The sequence below is a fragment of the Pinus tabuliformis genome, chromosome 7, assembly GCF_031772625.1.
Source record: "Pinus tabuliformis cultivar Carrire ecotype Pingquan chromosome 7, CPIR1, whole genome shotgun sequence".
Taxonomy (NCBI): domain Eukaryota; kingdom Viridiplantae; phylum Streptophyta; class Pinopsida; order Pinales; family Pinaceae; genus Pinus; species Pinus tabuliformis.
This window is the reverse complement of record NC_142293.1, coordinates 1,470,748,529-1,470,768,411: the sequence shown is the minus strand read 5'-3', so window position 1 is coordinate 1,470,768,411 and position 19,883 is coordinate 1,470,748,529.

Here is a 19,883-nt window from a genome sequence, read left to right as displayed (position 1 = left end):
TAGTTGAGTTTGTTTACTTTTAAATTACAAATATAAAGAAATATTACAATAATAACCGGACCGTTGAGGGGAAATATTGAGTAAAATGTAATATTATAGTATTATATTTCATCATATATAACTTAGTAAAAAAGGGATGGAGGTAGGGAAAAATATTAGATAAAATGCAATAATTACATTTTTCCTAATATTTCCCTAGTGCCAACATATCCATAAAAAAGTTTTACCTTTAGAGGAAAGTGTTACCTTTATAGGGTACCTAGATTCAACTCCATCATTATCTACAACTAATTATGTATCTAAATATAACATCAAACTAATATGAATCTAGGCTAGTTTAATCCCCTCTTAAATAAATCATATCCACAAAAAAAGTTTTACCTTTAGAGGAAAGTCTTATCTTTATAGGGTACATGGATTCAACTCCATCATTATCTACAACTAATTATGTATCTAAATATAACATCAAACTAACATTAATCTAGGCTAGTTTAATCCCCTCTTAAATAAATTATATTCCAGAAGAATTCCATGAGTCAATACCATGGATTTTTAAAACCATGGGTCGAGTCATTTTTTATTATTATTTAATTTTTATAAGGTTATTATTATTATTATTTATTTTTTTTACCAAGTTACAATGTTTACACATCTCTACTGTATTTTAATTTTATATTGACCTAGTCAAAATATTAACATTATATTACTTTACTTACACATTTCTAGCATATTATAGACATTAAATCTCAAATCAATAAAAAAAATTACATTTATCCCTCATACTAATTTTTTTTTTTTTTTTAAATCACTTTATCTCATTATATAAAGTTTGACGTAAAATAAAAGTGAAAATTCTTTAATTTTTTTAATGTAATGTTAGGTAACAACATCTCCCTCACTTATTGGGTTGTAGAATATATATATATATATATATATATTTTAATATAATGTGACAACATCTCAACATTTCTCATTCACTGAGTTGTAGAGGGCAAAAACACGTTATTGACCCAAGACCTACAAGGAGTGAAACCCTGTTACTTTACTAACCACTAGTAAAGTAATTATTTTTTTGTAAGCTAGTTCGGTACTCGATTTCTATTACTATAAAAACATTGGGCAAATACATAATATGGACAGGTCATCGCCCGCCCTTAAGGGAAACCAGGCTAACCATCTGAAATGTTTGAAAGCCATCCAAAAACAAAAAATAACCAGTCTTTCTATCCAAGCGATATAAACAGCTAAGCTTACTACTAAGTTAGAGTCCTTGTCTTTCAGCATATATATAAACAAAACAGGAAAGAACCAACCAGATTAAAAACTGATGCACTACTGCAAACATGGCTGTTAATACTGGGTCTACTGCAACGGAATCTCTTGCTCCTTCGCCGGCAGCCCTTCCTTCTCCGCCGGTCTGTAACAGCGCCACAATGTCATCCATTTTCTTGTCATGCATCATAAGAATAATCTGAATATTTTTCAACTCTTTCTTCATGGTGGGGATGCCCTGAATCAACTCTGCCATCTCAAGAGCCACCTGTTCCATGGCTTTAGCTAGTAACCTCTTCATCCCCCAGTACACGTGCAACGACTGTTTGTAAAGTGACCGTCTGCCATGAGTATGCCCAGGATCAGGTAAGTATTGTTCCCAATCACTCATCTCAGGCTCTGAATAACCCTGCAAAGCTTCATCTTCCATTTGTTCAATCATCGTGCGGATGTCCGGATGAGTATCTGTGACATACGCAGCCTCTGCCTCCTGCAGTCGCTGCCTGATATCCTTCTTACCCCGTTTATATTGGCGGCCCTCAGTGGCAGGCCCCTCCCCAAGATCATCTAACTGATTTGCATTCCTACGTCCCCCACTACCACGACCTGCTGGGGGGCGACCTCTCCCTCGCTGTGACCCTCTTCCTCGCATTGCTCCACGACTCCCTCGTTCAGCACCACTCCACTCTTGACTGTCATCCTCATTATTCTCCACAGTACACATCGGTGGCCTCCGAATACCCACTTTCCCTTTCCCTACTCCGCGAGGAGCAGCCTCCGCAGAAACCCTCGGCATCTCCAATTCCTCGTCGGAATCCCCCTGAATCTCAATAAACGCCTTCTTCATGGTGTCTCCCACAGGGCTTTTTCCCTTCTCCATGAAGTTGGCCGTTTGACTGCGCGTAAGCCTGCCTCCGCGCCCTTGATACTCCATCACCTTACAGACGCCAGGCTAATAGAAGTGAACGATGAAATGGCTATCAGAACAACAATGCAGATGATAGTTAAATAGACTGCATGCAATGGTAGAGGGCCCGAGAACCTGCCACCTTGCGAAACAAGCCCACCACGATCGAACTGAATCATTAATTGCTCTGCATAAAACAATACCATCAAACAAGGATAATGGGGATACTTCGCCGTCATAATAGGGACATCGTCTTGGTACCCTAACCCAATGGCCGCTTGGGAATCGCAATCTCCCGCTTGGTGGCATGCTCTCCTTAGTACTGTCATTAACCATATTAAATCGAAAGGCTGGATAATATGATCTTGTCATGAATGCTCTGTCCTTCCGGCTCCAGATTATCCTGCCCGTATGTGTGATGGCACCTGTGGGAGATCGGTGGAACATCATATTCGATAGAGAATGAAATCATTGCATTGTGCGCCTCTGCCAGGCCACCGCATCTGCATAATCTTGATGCAGGATGTTATGTAAATCATGCCAGCTGGGATCATCTTGTACCGATGCCCAGCTGCAATCCACTAGTAAAGTAATTATAAGTAATGTAGTTTTTTTGAATAACAATTATGATCAACCTACATTTCCAACCCATTGTTAATTTGACAATTAAATTATCACAACCCATTGTTAATTTGACAAAAATAAATAAATATATTAGCATGTAATTTTTTTATAAAAATGAAGAAATAAAAGTGTGAAATATATATATTTTTCAAAAGTCGTTCTATGTTGCTGGAGGCAGCTTAACTTAACCACACTAACAACCCAGCTTAACTTAACCACACTAACAACCCAAGAAAAATTAACCTAACACCAATAATAGATAACCTAACCGACACTAACAACTCCAGAAAGCTTAACCTAACTAACACCAATAATAGAATAAAAGACGCAAACCCTAAGTGTAGCGAACGAAACCCTAGAGCATTCCGCCCTCTATAGAGGAGGAGGAACAGAGCATTTATATGCCGGTGGCGCCTTCTGTTTGTTTATAGTAATGAAGCCCTAGGCGACGCACTACCAGGGTCTGTATGTGCAGATGAATATTTATTAAATTTGATATTTCAGTGTCTGTTTGTGTATATAAGTGTTAAGTCACCAGGATGGGGGCAATTCTTATATGCCGGCGGCGCCTCTGTTCGTCTCTCTTTAGCTTGCCTTTGCAATGTACTGGTACCAGGGTTTGTGTGTGCAGTTGGTTACTGAGTAAATTTGATGTTGTATTGTGTGTTTCGTGTGTATGAATCTTATTATTGACGGGGATGGGATGCTTCTTGCTAGAGCTCCTCATCCTCACGGCATGGAGCGACTGTAAACAATTGTTTGATGTCGTAGATTCCTTCGTGAACGTCATACAGTAAATTCTGGTCGTTGATGGCATCTATTATTCCACCTGCTACTCATTTGCTGTTCTTCATTCATGAGGGCAGCATATTAGAGTAGTGGGAGCGTAAGAAGAAGCCTCCGAGCAGAAGAATGTTATATTCTATTGCCCTGGGTATTTTTTGCAGCGTTGCTGCCATGATCCCTTGGGATTGGCCATAACATTCACATTCACAAGATCTCTTTTCTCGCGCAATTTATTTTTAGGTCCTTTTACTGTTAGGGTTTTATGGAAATTTATTTTTAGGTCTCTTTACTGTTAGGGTTTTATTGCTGTTCAGAATAGGTTTTTTCAAATGATTGGGTGTAAAAGTGTTAAGTCACCGGGATGGGGACAATACTTGCTCTTTCAATGCTGGCGGCGCCTCTGTTCGTCTCTCTTTAGCTTGCCTTTGCAATGTACTGGTGCCAGGTTTTGTGTGTGCAGTTGGTTACTGAGTAAATTTGATGTTGTATTGTGTGTTTCGTGTGTATGGATCTTATTATTGACGGGGATGGGATTCTTCTTGCTAGAGCTCCTCATCTTCACGGCATGGAGCGACTGTAAACAATTGTTTGATGTCGTAGATTCCTTCGTGAACGTCATACAGTAAATTCTGGTCGTTGATGGCATCTATTATTCTACTCGCTACTCATTTGCGGTTCTTCATTCATGAGGGCAGCATATTAGAGTAGTGGGAGCGTAAGAAGAAGCCTCCGAGCAGAGGAATGTTATATTCTATTGCCCTGGGTATTTTTTGTAGCGTTGCTGCCATGATCCCTTGGGATTGGCCATAACATTCACATTCACAAGATCTCTTTTCGTGGGCAATTTATTTTTAGGTCTCTTTACTGTTGGGGTTTTATTACTGTTGAGAATAGGTTTTGTCAAATGATTGTGATGTGATATTGTCTTTTTGTTGCGATTTAAATTTTTAGGCGACTGGTTCGTGCATGTAACATGCTCATGTACTGAAGTTCTACCGACTTGTTGGGATCATTTCAACTCCCCTAGTGTATTTTGTTTTTACAATTTCAATATGGGTATTTCGAAGATATGTCCCGGGTGAGGTGTCTCTATTACCAGATACAGAAACGGGATTTGAACATCTTGGTGGGTGTAGCCAACGTCCTGTTGATAACACGCCTTACCAACTAAGCACCTTGCTTTAACTACTACCAATGGCCGGGACCTCTTCAAGTATTTACAATCCCAGGGTTTAAAGGCATGAAACCATGTATTTTTTAAGGCATGAAACCATGGATTTTTTAGGGCCTTAGCTTTTGGGGAAAAAGCAGTTAGGATCCATTATTTGAATCTTCTATATGATTAAGTAAATATATTTTGGGCAAGTGTTCTAAAATCATATGCTTCTAATTGTTATTCCATCCTATATGTGAAGGAGTATTTGCTCCGATGCCGTCATAATAAGCTCATGTTAATTACACATGCATGTTAAAATATTTATCTAATTTATTTTCTTAGTTATTTTTCACGGGGTAGTCTACTTAGGAAAGTTATTTTGCATGGAGTAGAGTAGTCTACTCGAGGAATTGTCCAAATCCCGAAGCTGTTGGAAAATTTCTTTTTGTTGACTCAAGCTATCGTAAACTTTATTTATTTTTTTTTACTCTGGCTCGACATTTCTTCTTTTTCCGTTCGAGGTCAATTTCAATTTGACTATAGCTATCGGCAATTTCTTTGCCTTTCTAGGTCAATTTGATTATAGCTGATCTGATAATCACCCTATGAGTTATTTTTAAACAAAAGATATTACAGATCCATGTGCTGGCGTGTGTTTCAAAAGATATTACAGGCCTATGTGCTGGCGTGTGTTTTGTGTTATTGAAACAACGGATTGATTAGATTGACAATACACAAAATAAATGGAAAGACAGCAGAGAAATGTAGTAAGCAACACAAAGACAAACAATTTTTAATAAGGAGTTTACCCTATTCTCCAGGTTTACGTCTCTGGTCCAGCTTCAATGGTGCCCTTGTTTTATTATGTCTTTGAGCAGAGAAATTACGATACAGGGACTCAAATTGAGTTCTCTTGAAGCAAATTTTGCTTGGCAGGGTGGCTCTTGGATTCCTCAAGCCACTTGGAGTATACAAACTCTGGTTCTTCCTACCAGCGCTGTGACCCTTGGTCTACAGTGGAAAGAGCCAATTGTGATGCTCAATCGAGATAGATTCCTCTATGTGAAGGCTTGATTCTTCAAGTTCTTTGGCGCTTGATGCTGCCTATGGTCAGCGCGGCCCTCTGTCTCCTCTGCTTGGCTTTACTGCGCTCTGTGCTCAGTCTTTTTCTCAGAGTTCACTGTTCATTGTCTCTCTTGGTCACTTGGAGTCTTCGATTCGAAACTCTCTTCTGATATCGTTCACTGTCTCTGTTCATGGCTTTAGCCATTCGACCTCCATACCTGTTCGTTTCCTCTCCCGCTTGCGTCGATTCGCCTATCGCTTGCATTCTTGGAATTCCCTGTTCGGCGTCAGCGTGAATGCTCGAAAAGTAGCCACTCATCCTCATCGGAATTGTGCCAGCCCGCTCGTCGATTCATTGCTTCCTCCACTGTGGTGGTCAACAGACTACAAATCTCTTCAGAATTCGGTTTAATCCCTTGTTGATTTCGCTTTTGTTGGACACAATCTCAGCTGTTGGATCTGGGCTCCTCCAGATCCAACGTCATTCGCAGGTGAAGCGTGGTTGACTTGCTCAACCGATAACGCGCAATCACGTGGTTTTTCTCTCTGCTCTGTTGCTACATGTCGATTGCTGAGGGTGCTCGTTCCGTTTTCTCCAAAACCACTTATCGTTTAGGGGCGCCCCGATCAAACCGTTGATTTCCTGAGTGTGGGTCCCACTTTCGTACGATGGCACTTTACCTTTTTTCCACCCACAGTCCTTTGGCTCCCAATGTGACCGAGTACTTAAGCCTTACCATTTCAGCGTTGTTTGCCCAACGAAGATCGAAAATCAACGCTTTTTCCCGCTCTGGGGCTCCCAGGGGCTATTTTGACCTCCTGCGCAGTGTCCATGGGCCTCGGGCAGCACGCTTTGACCAAGGTCCTCGTCGTTTCGCGCCGGCTGCCATGGCCACTGGTTCAGGGTGTTTTCGATTGCTGTTTTGGATTCTTCAAGGGTTTGTTTGACTTGTTTTAGTTACGGTTCTATGACAATCATTTATGAATCCAATTCGGATCACGGCCTCCCAACTGAAAAGCTTTTGGACCACCAAAAGTTGGTTTTCTTCAAGCATCAACTAAGTGAGAAAATTGTTGTCTCACTTGTCCAATCTCAATCCATTTCGCATTGCTTGGCTTCGAACCTTTAAGCCCAATTTTGAGGTATTCCACCAGTCCACTACGCGTCATCTTTACCTTCCTGTTTATCACTATATCTTCCTACCACTCATTAAGATATTCAGGTAGTAGGTCATCAACAGAAGGCAATGGACTCTACTCTTCAGGGTCCTCAATCATTGAAGGCTCAAACAACCTCAAGCAATCTGCGTTCACGACTGAGTAGATGTGCATGTACGTTGACAGATCAAGGTGAAAAGTATTTTCGCTAATCTTCTCAAGTATCCTAAAGGGTCCATACTTGATAGGTTTTAGCTTCTTACCTTCACCTTGCATCCTGTCCTTGTTGATATATAGCTAGATTTGGTCTCCAACTTGAAAACTATGCTCCATCCGATGCTTATCATTCCTAGCCTTGTACTTGGGCTAACTCTTTTCCAGCTGTTCCTGTACTGCCTGGTGGATCTCTTGGATCTGTTCAATGAACCTAGTTGTTGTGTCCACATCACTGTGTCCATCAACCATGGTATCTTTACCAAAGACAAAATCCAAGGGAGACCTTGGGATGAAACCAAAATAGGTCTCAAAAAGAGATCTCTGTGTAGAAGAGTGTTTGGCTCTATTGTAAGCACGCTGCACATAACACAAGTGCTCATCCCAAAGCTTAGGGTGTTTGCTGCAATATCTTCTCAGTCATTGGATCACTGTCCTATTAACTACTTTTGTATGGCCATCTGTTTGTGGATGAAAAGTTGTGTTTTTTTTTAATTTGGTGTCCATTAGTTTCCACAGACTGGACCAAAACTTCCCCATAAATCGGATGTCTCGATCAAATATAATAGAAGTGGGTAATCCAAAATGAACCCATACATGTTGAAAGAATAATTTTGTAGTTTGTTGAGCTGTAATCTATTTACTACAAGGTATCAAAATACACATTTTGTTGAACCTATCCACAAAAACATATAGATAATCATGACCTTTCCTAGATTTAAGCAGTCCTGCAATTAAATCCATGGAAATGCTTTCCCAAGGGTGAGAAGGAACTTGTAATGGAGTGTACAACCCTAGTTTTCTGTTGCTGGGCTTGCTTTTAGCACACATAGCACACCCCTTTATATATCTAGAAACTATCTCACTCATTCTTGGCCAATAACAGAACCTTTGCAGCTGTGCAACTGTTTTACTTACTTCGAAGTGACCTGATATCAGAAAAGTGTGCTTCCCTAATTATCTTTGCTCTCTCAGTTTGTGGAATGCAGAGTTTCCCACAATGATATAAGAGTTGGTCCTTTAGATGATAGTCACATTCTTCTACTTTTTTGCCTTGACTCAAAGTTGCATATACATATTTAAAGTCCATATCCTGAGCACACTGTTTTATGTAGTTTTCATGTAGCATAGAATTATGCTTAAGTATGGTAGATGCATTTATAATGGGTCTAGATAACATGTCTGCAACCTTGTTATGTATGCCCTTTTTATATTTGATGACTAAATGAAATTGTTGTAGAAAACCCATCCATCTATGATATCTTGATTGTTGCAACTTAGTTTGGGAGTGTAGATATTGAAGTGGCTAATGATCAATATGTATTACTGTTTCTTTGCCCATTAAGTAATGTTTCGACTTTTTTCACTCTGAAGTAATGCATACAATTCCTTATCATAGGTAGGATAGTTAACTACTGCAAGATTAAGTCTCAGAATAATAACATATGGATTTACTGTGCTGTGTCAACACTGCTCCCATGGCATAGTCCCTGACATCAGTTTGGATCTCAAATGGTCTTTCTAGATCTGGCAGTGCTAGTACAAGTGTTGTACTAATTTTTTCTTTTAAGGCGTCGAAGGCTTTCTGCTGTTTGCCTCCCCACTGAAACATCTTGTTCAATCCTGTCAAAGCATGTAAGAGCGCTGCAATCGAGGAGAAATTTGAAATGAACTTTCTCCAATACTGTGTTGCTCCTAAGAAGCTTCTCACTTTTGTAGCAGACTTGGGTTTAGGCCAGTTTACAATCACTGCCACTTTAGAGGGATCTATTTTCAATTCACCTCCCCCTACTATATGGCCCAAATAATTTAGAGAGGTTTTGTCAAACTCACATTTGGAGAGTTTAACATAAAGTTTTTCTCTTTTCAAAACATCTAATGTTTGTTTAACATGCTTTAAATGTTTTTCCCACGTTTTACTAAAAATCAGAATGTCATCAAAATACACAATAACAAAATCATCAAGAAAAGGTCGGAGTACATCATTCATTAATTTCATGAAAGTAGCAGGGGCATTGGTCAAGCCGAAAGGCATAACCAACCATTCATACAATCCCTACTTTGTTTTGAAAGCAGTGTTCCATGCATCTTGCTCCGCAACTCTGACTTGATGGTATCCACTGTGCAAATCCAGCTTGGTGAAATAAACAGCGTCCTTCAATTGATCTAAAAGATCATTTATGCGAGGAAGGGGATAGCGATTTTTTGTTGTTATCTTATTTAGCGCTCGATAATCAATGCACATTCTCCACGAGCCATCTTTCTTTCTCACCAAAACGATTCATGACCCACATGGTGATGTGCTAGGCTTGATGAACCCTTTCTCGAGCAACTCCTGCACCTGCTTCTTGATTTCAGCATTCTCTAAAGCAGATAACCTGTACATCCCAAAGTTAGGCAAAGGAACATCTTGCTGCAAAATAATATCATGTACTACTCCCTTTTTAGGTGGCAGACCTTGAGGTTCTTGAAACAAGACATCATACTCTGAAACAATCTTTTCTATATCAGCTTGCTGATAAGAATTACAACCCTGAAATACATTGGTTTTCTCAGTGTTTTTTTCCTTTACATCCATTAGTAATCACTGTTTGCATGAATTTATCATTCTTTTCATCTATCATGAGTTTATGAGAGTATAGTTATTCTTGAGCTTATGAGCTCTTACAAAATATTCGATTCCATCTTTAACAAGTAGATACTTGTTCTCAACTTTATAGAAAATAGCTTTTCTATCATACAAGTGAAGACTTTCTAAAACAATTCCACATATATCCAAAGGAATTACATCTAACTCAACCTCATCTACAAATGCTGACCCAAAAGAAAACTTGAGTTTGCACTGTCTAGTCGCTTGTAATTGTGCTTTATCATTCAACCATCCTAATGGGTATGGTTTCTTATGAGGTGTAGTTGCTAATCCAAATTTCTTAACAATTGCTTCAGAAATCAGATTTACTTGTGAGCCACTATCAAACAAAGTATCAATATTTTGATATTTGGAAACAACTCGAATATGGAAAAGCTCACGCATTTTTCTCTCATGTTCTTCATCAATAACAAATTGCGCAGAATTACTAGTAGATGCTTCAGAATTCTTACATTTTATACATGTGGCTGCAATGATTTTTTCATCTTCCGAGTCTGACCCCAAATCCTTCTGAATAGCTGCAACAACTTTCTTCTTCTTGCTGCCAGACTTCTTAGGTCTCAGCTCTGGATGCAGAATCCAACAGTACTCATCATCATGCCCCTTCTTTTTACAATGGGTGCATGAGGCTTTGCCTTTCTATGCCCACTTCTGCTTTCTTTTCTCCTTGCTCTTGCTTACAGTGGGTTGGGATGGTCCCCCAACTTTTTGGATTTCCATTCTTCCCTCTAGCTTCTAGATGAGTAGCTGGTACAGATACCTCATCTATACTAGTGGTATTAAACATGAGGATAGTGTGCCTCATGTCGCTGTGTATACCACCAATGTACTTCAAAAGAGTTTCTGGTGAGTCTAATGAAATACCTAACATCAATGCTCTCTTTCGGAACTCTTGAGTATACCCTTGTACACTTTGCCCTTTCAACTGCCGAAGAGTTTGCCAGCTCATCATGGCTTGTTGCATGTAGGCCAATGGATAGAACCGCTTTTTGATTGCAGTAACAAATTCACTCCAGATAGAGATGGCCTTACCATGCTTTCTCATATCAGTTTGGGTTCTACCTTCCCACCATACCAAGGCAGTGCTCCCTAGGCGAAGGCTTGCCAGCTGAATCTTGCTCTTGTTTGAGTCTATATTTTGTACTATGCAATACACATCAATTTGTCTTATCCAATTGTTCAACTTTTCAGCGTTTAGCTCTCCATCATATATAGACAAATCAAATTTAACATCTAACCTAATCAAAGATGCTTTCTTATTATGCACATGGCTACTAGGAGGTGTAGGGAAGCTTTCTTCTTTCCCCTTTCCTTTAGAGTGGTCATGGGAATGAGATTCATCTTCTTCTTTATCTTGCTTAGAGCCCAATGAATCTTCACCCTTATGCTTTCTAAGGTCTCTATACATTTCTTTCAACATGGACTTTATAGCTAGGAAGCTTTCTAGGAATTGAGACTCTGGTCCTACAGAACCTTCTTCTGATATTATCTTTCGAGAATAGACTCTTCCAATTTCAGGATTAGTTGAGCTTTGATCTAGTGATCATTCACAACTAAACCAACACAAGCTTGTCAACCTTACAACCTAAAGCTCTAATACCACTTGATCTGATAATCACCCTATGAGTGACCTCAGTTGAAGATTTATTAAAAAAAAGGTATTACAGACCCATGTGCTGGTGTGTGTTCTGTGTTATTGAAACAACGGATCGATCAGATTGCCAATACACAGAAAATAAATGGAAAGACAACAGAGAAATACAATAAGCAACACAAAGACACAAACAATTTTTAATAAGGAGTTCACCCTATTCTCCAGGGCTACGTCTCCGGTCCAGCTTTAGTGGTGGCCTTGTTTTATTATGTCTTTCAGCAGAGAAATTACAATACAGGGACTCAAAATGAGTTCTCCTGAAGCAGATTTTGCTTCGCAGGGTGGTTCTTGGATTCCCCAAGCTACTTGGAGTACACAGACTTTTGTTCTTCCTACCAGCTCTGTGACCTTCAGTCTACAATGGAAAGAGCCAACTGTGATGCTCAATCCAAACAGATTCCTCTATGGGAAGGCTTGATTCTTCAAGCTCTTTGGTGCTCGATGCTGCCTATGGTCAGCTCGGCCCCCTGTCTCCTCTGCTTGGCTTTACTGCTCTCTGTGCTTAGTCCTCCTCTCAGGGTTCACTGTTCACTGTCTCTCTTGCTCACTTGGACTCTTCGATCTGAATCTCTCTTCTGATGTCGTTCACTGTCTCTGTTCATGGCTTTAGCCATTCGACCTCCATACCTGTTCATTTCCTCTCCCGCCTACGTCGATTCACCTATTGCCTGCGTGCTTGGAATTCCCTGTTCAGCGTCAGCGTGAACGCTTGAGAAGTAGCCATGCGTCTCCATCGGAACTGTGCCAACCTGCTCGTCGATTCGTTGCTTCCTCCACTGTGGCGGTCAACGAACTCCAAATCTCTTCAAAATTCAGTTTAATCCCTTGTCGATTCCGTTTCTGTCTATCGGATGCAATCTCAGCTGTCTGATCTGGGCTCCTCCAGATCCAATGTCATTCGCACGTCGAGCGCGGCTGACTTGCTTGACCGATAACGCGCGATCACGACGATTTTTCTCTCTCCTTTGTTGCCACGTGTCGATCGCTGAAGGTGCTTGCTCCGTTTTCTCTAAAACCGCTTACCGTTCAAGGGCGCCCCGATCAAACCACCGTTTCCCGGGTGTGGGTCCCACCTTTGTATGATGGCGCTTTACCTTTTTCTGCCCACGATCCTCTGGCTCCCAACGTGACCGAGTGTTTACGCTTTACCATTTCAGCCCTGTTTGCTCAGCGATGTGCGTTAGCGCTAACGCGCATCGAAAATCAACTCCTTTTCCCGATCTGGGGCTCCCAGGGGCTATTTTTACCTCCTGCGCAGTTTCCATGGGCCTCGGTCAGCGTGCTTTGACCGAGGTCCTCATCGTCCCGCGCCCGCTGCCATGGCCACTGGTTCAGGGTGTTTTCTATTGTTGTTTTGGATTCTTCAAGGGTTTGTTCGACCTGTTTTAGTCACGGTTCTATGACAGTCGTTTATGGATCCGATTCGGATCAACAGCCTTCCCTGTCAATCTGACTACAGCCACCACAATTTCTCCGCCCTTTGCAATCTCTCTGTATAATCTATCTGCATTAAGAGATTCAGATTTCTTTTCCCTTCCAGGTCAATCTGACTACAGCCACCCGCAATTTCTCTGCCCTTTGCAATCTCTCCGTATAATCTATCTGTATTAAGAAAGATTCAGATTTCTTTGCCCTTCCAACTCAATTTCTCTGTATCCAGAGAGATTCAGATTCTATAGTGATCCCAGGTCAATCTCAGTATTCAGAGAGATATGGATTCTATAGTGATCCTAGGTCAGTGAATTTATCAGTATTCAGAGAAATGGAAAACTTAACTTTCTGACTCTAGCCACCGACAATTCTTCAATTCCTCTGTCCTTCCAGGTCAATCTCTCTCTATTCAGAGAAATTTGGTTTCTATAATGGTCTCTCATTCAATTCCTCTGTCCTTCCCTATCAATCTGTTAATCTGTGAGTATTCAAAGAGATCCCATGTCATGTCACATGTCAGCCCATCCACCCATTCAGCAGCAGCGCATTGAGTTAATCATCATTGAGTTAATGGAGAAATTAAATGGAGAATTTAATGGAGTTTGTCCAGTTAATGGAGTGGGTGGAAACTATTTGAATTCCCTTGAATCCTGAGTTTTTGGAGTTGGCTGAGTTAATTTCAAAATCAATCTGTGAGTATTCAAAGAGATCGCATGTCATGTCACCTATCACATTTGACATTCCATCCACCCATTCAACCGTAACTTAATGGAGTTAATCATTGAGTTAATGGAGTTCGTCGAGTTAATGGAGTGGGTGGAAACTATTTGAATTCCCTTGAATTTTGAGTTAATGGAGTTGGTTGAGTTAATGTAGTGGAGTTAATCGGGTTAGTGGAAATTATTTGAATTCCCTTAGAATCCTTGAATCTCGAGTTAAGGAGTTCGTTGAGTTAATGTAATAGAGTTAATGGAGTGGGTGAAAATTATTTCAATTCCTGAGTTATGGAGTTTATTGAATCCCTGAGTTAATGGAGTTCGTTAAGTTAATGTAGTAGAGTTAATAGAGTAGCTGGAAACTATTTGAATTCCCTTGAATCTTGAAATTGAGTTAATGGAATTTGTTGAGTTAATGTACTAGAGTTAATAGAGTGGGTGGAAATTCCTGAGTTTGTGGAGTTCGTTGAGTTAATCGAGTAGGTGGAAATTATTTGAATTCCCTCGAATCTTGAAACAAGGAATTTGTTAAGTTAATGTAATAGAGTTAATAGAGTCGGGGAAACCATTTAAATTCAGGGGATTGTATGTCAAGAACTTCACAGCGTGACTCTCCAGTGGTGCTGATGGATTTTTCAAGATGTAGATGGAGAAGAATGTGTGGTAAGTTATTTTATGCTCTGTTTATTTATATATTGTATTCATTTTTTTTCAAAAATGAACAAAATCAGCATGGGTATATGGCTATGATTATGGCTCATGCACGGGTGGTTCCAGAATACAAATTAAGCACTTGTTGAGGAAGTTTGCAGAGTAGAAAGATCTATGGCAAAGCCGAGAACATGAAAGGATCCAAGCAGCAGTTCAGGTTGAGAAGGAAGAGGTGGAGAGTGAGAGGAAAGCAAAGAGGAAGATCGAGGTCTTTAACAAAAAATTTTCCAGGGAGCTTGCAAAGGCTAAAAGTGATGCAATGGAGTTAATGCAAGCGCTTGAGAAGGAAAGGAACTATAGACAAATTATGGAAGATGTCTGTGGTGAGTTGGCTAAGAAGATTAAGGAACATAAGTAGTGGAGTTGTCTAACTAGGCGGAGGAATTGCTTGGACGGCCAAAAATGGTTGGAATCCGAGCAAAAAAAATTCAAAAAATATTGTAGATACAATGTTTGAATTGTGTTTTTGATGGTGGAAATGGATTTAGCACCATAAAAAACGTTAAGATACCTAAAATTTTAAAGTTTAATAGCTATAACTTGGATTTACCAAAATCCTTGCCGGATTTTCTCTAAATATACCCGGAATTTCCATAACTTTCTGGGAAATACACCGGCTAGTTGTTAGACTACAGCATAAGGAGCAGGCGGAGGAGTTTAGGCGGAAATATGATATGGATAGGGAAGAACTTGAGGGGGAACGAAAAATGCTCCAAATGACCGATATTTTGCGTTAGGAGAGTTCAGATGAAATTAAAATAGCAAGGCTTTTTCTTGAAGAGAAACATAGCGTTAGAAAAATTGATGTCAGATCTACAAGGATTGTCTCTCAAGTACTTCACACCATGAATCTCTAGGCATCGTTTTGAGTCATTCGACTCTAATCAGTGAACTCCAAGTTATAAGCACATTGACAACGCAAAGCTCAAGCATTGTGTTTGATGAAAGAGAAAAAGGGAGGAAGATGAGGAATGCGATTCTTCAAGTGGACATGTAAGTAATGGGGAGGAAGAGTCAAGTGATTCTCATCAAGAATCTGAAGATGGGGAGGAAGAGTTCTTTGATTCTCATATCGGAATCAAAGAACTCTCTAGAGGTAAAGGGGATAAAATGAGTTTCAGAGTGAAATGGATTTGGAATACGGTGATGGATCTAAGCTTGTGACCATAGCCTGCTTTGTTGCAAAAGGGCAATTGAAAAGGGCAGATTCATTTGCAGGGTGTCATTGGAGTTCAACTCCCAGGGAAGGAGAATTCTGTAATAAAAATCCAACAAATACCATGTTTTCTACCCCCGCAAAGATTGCACTACTCATTAAGGTTGTTTTAATGATGCATAAACACTTGTTTGTAGCAGCACTTACATTGATTGCATCGATAGTGGTGGTCCTCAATTCCAACTCTAAGTATTGATTTATTATGACAATGGACTTTGTAAACGTCTCCGTGCGAGCCATACTCGAACAAAGGCATAGAATAGTTTTCTGTCTCTGGCGTATCAATAACATGGAATAGTTAGAAGGCGGAATGGAGGAGTCGTCAAACCTGCGACTGCTATTGAATAACCCCCTTTGACTTCATCAGTGATAAACCCTTCCACCTTTCGATTCGTTCGGCAACATCAATCCTTGTTTAGTACTCCACAACTTAGAAGAGACACCTGGTTGTTAGAGCGATGGATTCTCAATTGATTTAAGGGAAGTTGTATAGGATGGGGAGTGATGGGATACTTCGGTGTTGTGTTCTGGACCATGAATGCTACCACGAGTCGATGTCAGGGGATTCAATACGAGTGTCAATGCCAAGTAGGTGGACCATGAATGCTGCCACGAGTCGATGTCAGGGGATTCAATACAAGTGTCAATGCCAGGTAGGTGGTGATCCTAGGAAGGATTCAAATGGTTGGAATATGATATTGGCATACTACGTTTCACTTTCATTAGGTAGTTTTAGTTGTGGACTACAACTACTCTACTATAGCTAATAGTATTTGGGAGCGCTCTAAGAGACCCCTAGTTGTTAGAGAAATGGATTCTCAATTGATTTAAGGGAAGTTGTATAGGATGGGGAGTGATGGGATACTTCGGCGTTATGTTCTGGACCATGAATGCTACCACGAGTCGATGTCAAGGGATTGAATACGAGAGTCAATGCCAAGTAGGTGGACCATGAATGCTGCCACGAGTCGATGTCAGAGGATTCAATACAAGTGTCAATGTCGATCTCAGGGGATTCAATACAAGTGTCAATGTCGATGTCAGGGGATTCAATACAAGTGTCAATGCCAAGTAGGTGGTGATCCTAGGAAGGATTCAAATGGTTGGAATATGATATTGGCATACTACGTTTCACTTTCATTAGGTAGTTTTAGTTGTGGACTACAACTACTCTACTATAGCTAATAGTATTTGGGAGCGCTCTTGAACAATTTGTTCTTCATGGGGTCTGCCTTCCCTTCAAATACGGTGTAAAGACCAACCCAGAGAAATGAAACCCTCATATTGCAAGAGGCATCAAAGGTTTCATAGAATGGGAAAAGGGAATTTGGCAGAACAGTCTAAAGGCGAGGTTGCTGGAAGCAAAGGTAAAAAGCGAGAAATCTCAATTGAAACATCTTATAAAACAGAAACATCTGGACCAGATTTTAGATAAGCTATTTATAAGCCAAGACTATGCAGACTTTTAAGATTTGGCAAGCTCGAAGTCCAATATTCTTTGCTTCACAATTTGGGCGAGAGTTATATTTTTGGATATTTAACTTTCATTTGTTGGTGATGAGTTGGTATTGGACCTATTGGACCATGAGGTATGGTAATATTTCTGGATGAATTGACTGAAATGGGATATGCATTGTATAGTTAACATTTCAAATAAGCTATTTATAAGCCAAGACTATGCAGGATTTTAAGATTTGGCGAGCTCGAGTCCAATATTCTTTCCTACACAATTTGGGTGAGAGTTATATTTTTGGATATTTAACTTTCATTTGTTGGTGATGAGTTGGTATTGGACCATGAGGTAGGGTAATATTTACATATGAATTCACTGAAAAGGGATATGCATTGTATATTTAACATACATTTTAAGCAGACGTTTATTCATTGTCTATTGTACTACTGTTGGAATCATGAAGGTTTAATTTTTTCAGTCTGCTGTGTACTGCTGGAATCATGAGGGCTTAATTTTTTTAGTCTGTTGTGTATAGTGGACTTTATTTGAATCTCTGCTTAAGCATTTGTGGGCGTGTGCCATCTTCAGTCAGTCCATAATGTTCGTGTTCATTCCCAACAACAAAACACATATCAGGGATTCCAAATTTTCTGAGAAAGGGAGCATTTAACATAATTTCTAAGATTAAAATTAATATTGGTTTGATGTTGATGCTAAAACTTAAACTTATGATGAAACTTACAGTTTCCTGATGCTGAAACTTGTGATTTCCAATGGTAAAAGCATGGTCATAGAGACCTTTGCGCAGGGAGGTTTTCGCAAAGTTGAATGGTGCAATGTGGTTTTGCGCACGGTTTCAGGATTTAAGGGAATTTGAATGGTTTCCACTCACTCCATTAACTCAACGGGCCAGTGGATGGGTTAGGCTGTGGCTGTCAAATGTGATATGGGATCACCATAAAATCTGTATCTCTCTGAATACGCATAGATTTAGAAGGGCAGAGGAATTCCCTATGGCTGTTGTAGGTTTTAACCTTGTACAAAAATTACTTGCTTACAAATTTTAAGAACAGAAAATAAACAATGCGAGAGAATAACACATAAAACACATATACACAGATTTTTCCCTGGATTCCAAAATCACGAGAGAATAACACATAAAACACATACACATAGATTTTCCTCTGGATCCTAAAATTGGGACTACCAACTTGATTTTTCATTATGTTGCTTTCAATGTTACAATACATATTTATACATGTCGAAGCATCTAATACCATGGACCGAAAATCATCGCGTCCAAAATTATGTGCGAAAACCATGGACAAAACCATAGGTAGGTCTGCCCAACCTAATATAGGGTCCAAAAAAAATTTCCCCGGGGCGCTACCACGGACCTCGTAGAAGGGGGAAACCCCGTGTAAAGGGGGGGCTGTCACCTCCCTTGTGACCTTCCCATTGCGCAGTCATTGCAACGAAAAGGGGGCTCCGCCCCCCCTCTAACCCCCCGCTTGACTAGGTGAGCTAGTCGTGGAAAAAATATAACACAACCCAACATTCTCCTATTTGTTGTTTTCTTTCCACAGGGGGCCATAGGAGAGCTTAGTCATTTATCTAGCCCTGAAATGCCCATTGTTTCTCTATTCCAAGAGAAATTCTTAGAGCTCATAGATTTTGTCAATGCATCTGTAGTGTTCTTCAAAGTGTCCACCTTTACTAGCAACATGTTTTTGTCTTCTATCATGTCCCTCACAAAAGTGATACTAAACATCAATGTGCTTTGTCTTTGAATGATAAGCAGAGTTCTTTGCCAAGAAAATTGCACTTTGGTTGTCACAGTCTATTATTATAGCTCCCTGTACTAACCTCATACTTGAATACAATCTCTATAACCAAATTGCTTCCTTGCTTGCATGAGTGGTTGCCATGTATTATGCGTCTGTAGTTGATAGTGCCACTACAAATTGTTTCTTACTCATCCAACTAATTGCACCTCCAAATAGGTTAAACACATACCCACTTGTAGATTATCTGATCCAGATCTCCAGCCCATTCTGCATCAACAAAGCTACGGATATCCAAAACTCATTACAATCCTGGTCTTCCTTGGTAGCACAAACCATAGTCATTAGTGCCACGCAAATACCTAAAAACCTGCTTCACTGCTGTCCAATGCTCCTTCCCTGGTTTTGACATAAACCTGCTCAATATTCCCACTGCATGTGCAATGTCTAGTCTAGTACAGACCATCGCATATATCAGGCTATCGACTGCACTTGCATATGGAACACGAGACATGTCCTCTTCCTCTTCTTGTGTTTTGCGACACTGTTCAGCAGATAAATTTACACCTACATGAATAGAAACCTTCACCAGTTTACTATCTTGCATATTAAACCTCTATAGTATTGTCTCGACATACTTCCTCTGGTTTAACTAGAGCTTCTTTTTTTCCCAATCTCTTTTAATTTCCATGCCCAAAATATAGTTTGCAACACCAAGATATTTCATGTCGAATTTGGAGGACAATTGGATCTTCAAATCCTGGATAATTTCTTTGTCATTTCTAACCAGTAACATATCATTCCACATACAAGACCAGATAAATAACACAGTCACCAATTAATTTAAAATATACACAATGATTTGCTTTGCTTCTCGTGAAGCCAAATCCCGTATAAATGTATCAAATTTCTGATACCACATCCTTGGTCACTGTTTTAACCCATAAGAGACTTCTTTAACTTGCATACCAGTTCTTTCTTACCTTTCACCGCAAAGCCTTTAGGTTTCTTCATGTAGATCTCCCCTTCTAGATCCCGTGAAGAAATGTTGTCTTCACATCCATCTGTTCTACTTCAAAATCAAAAG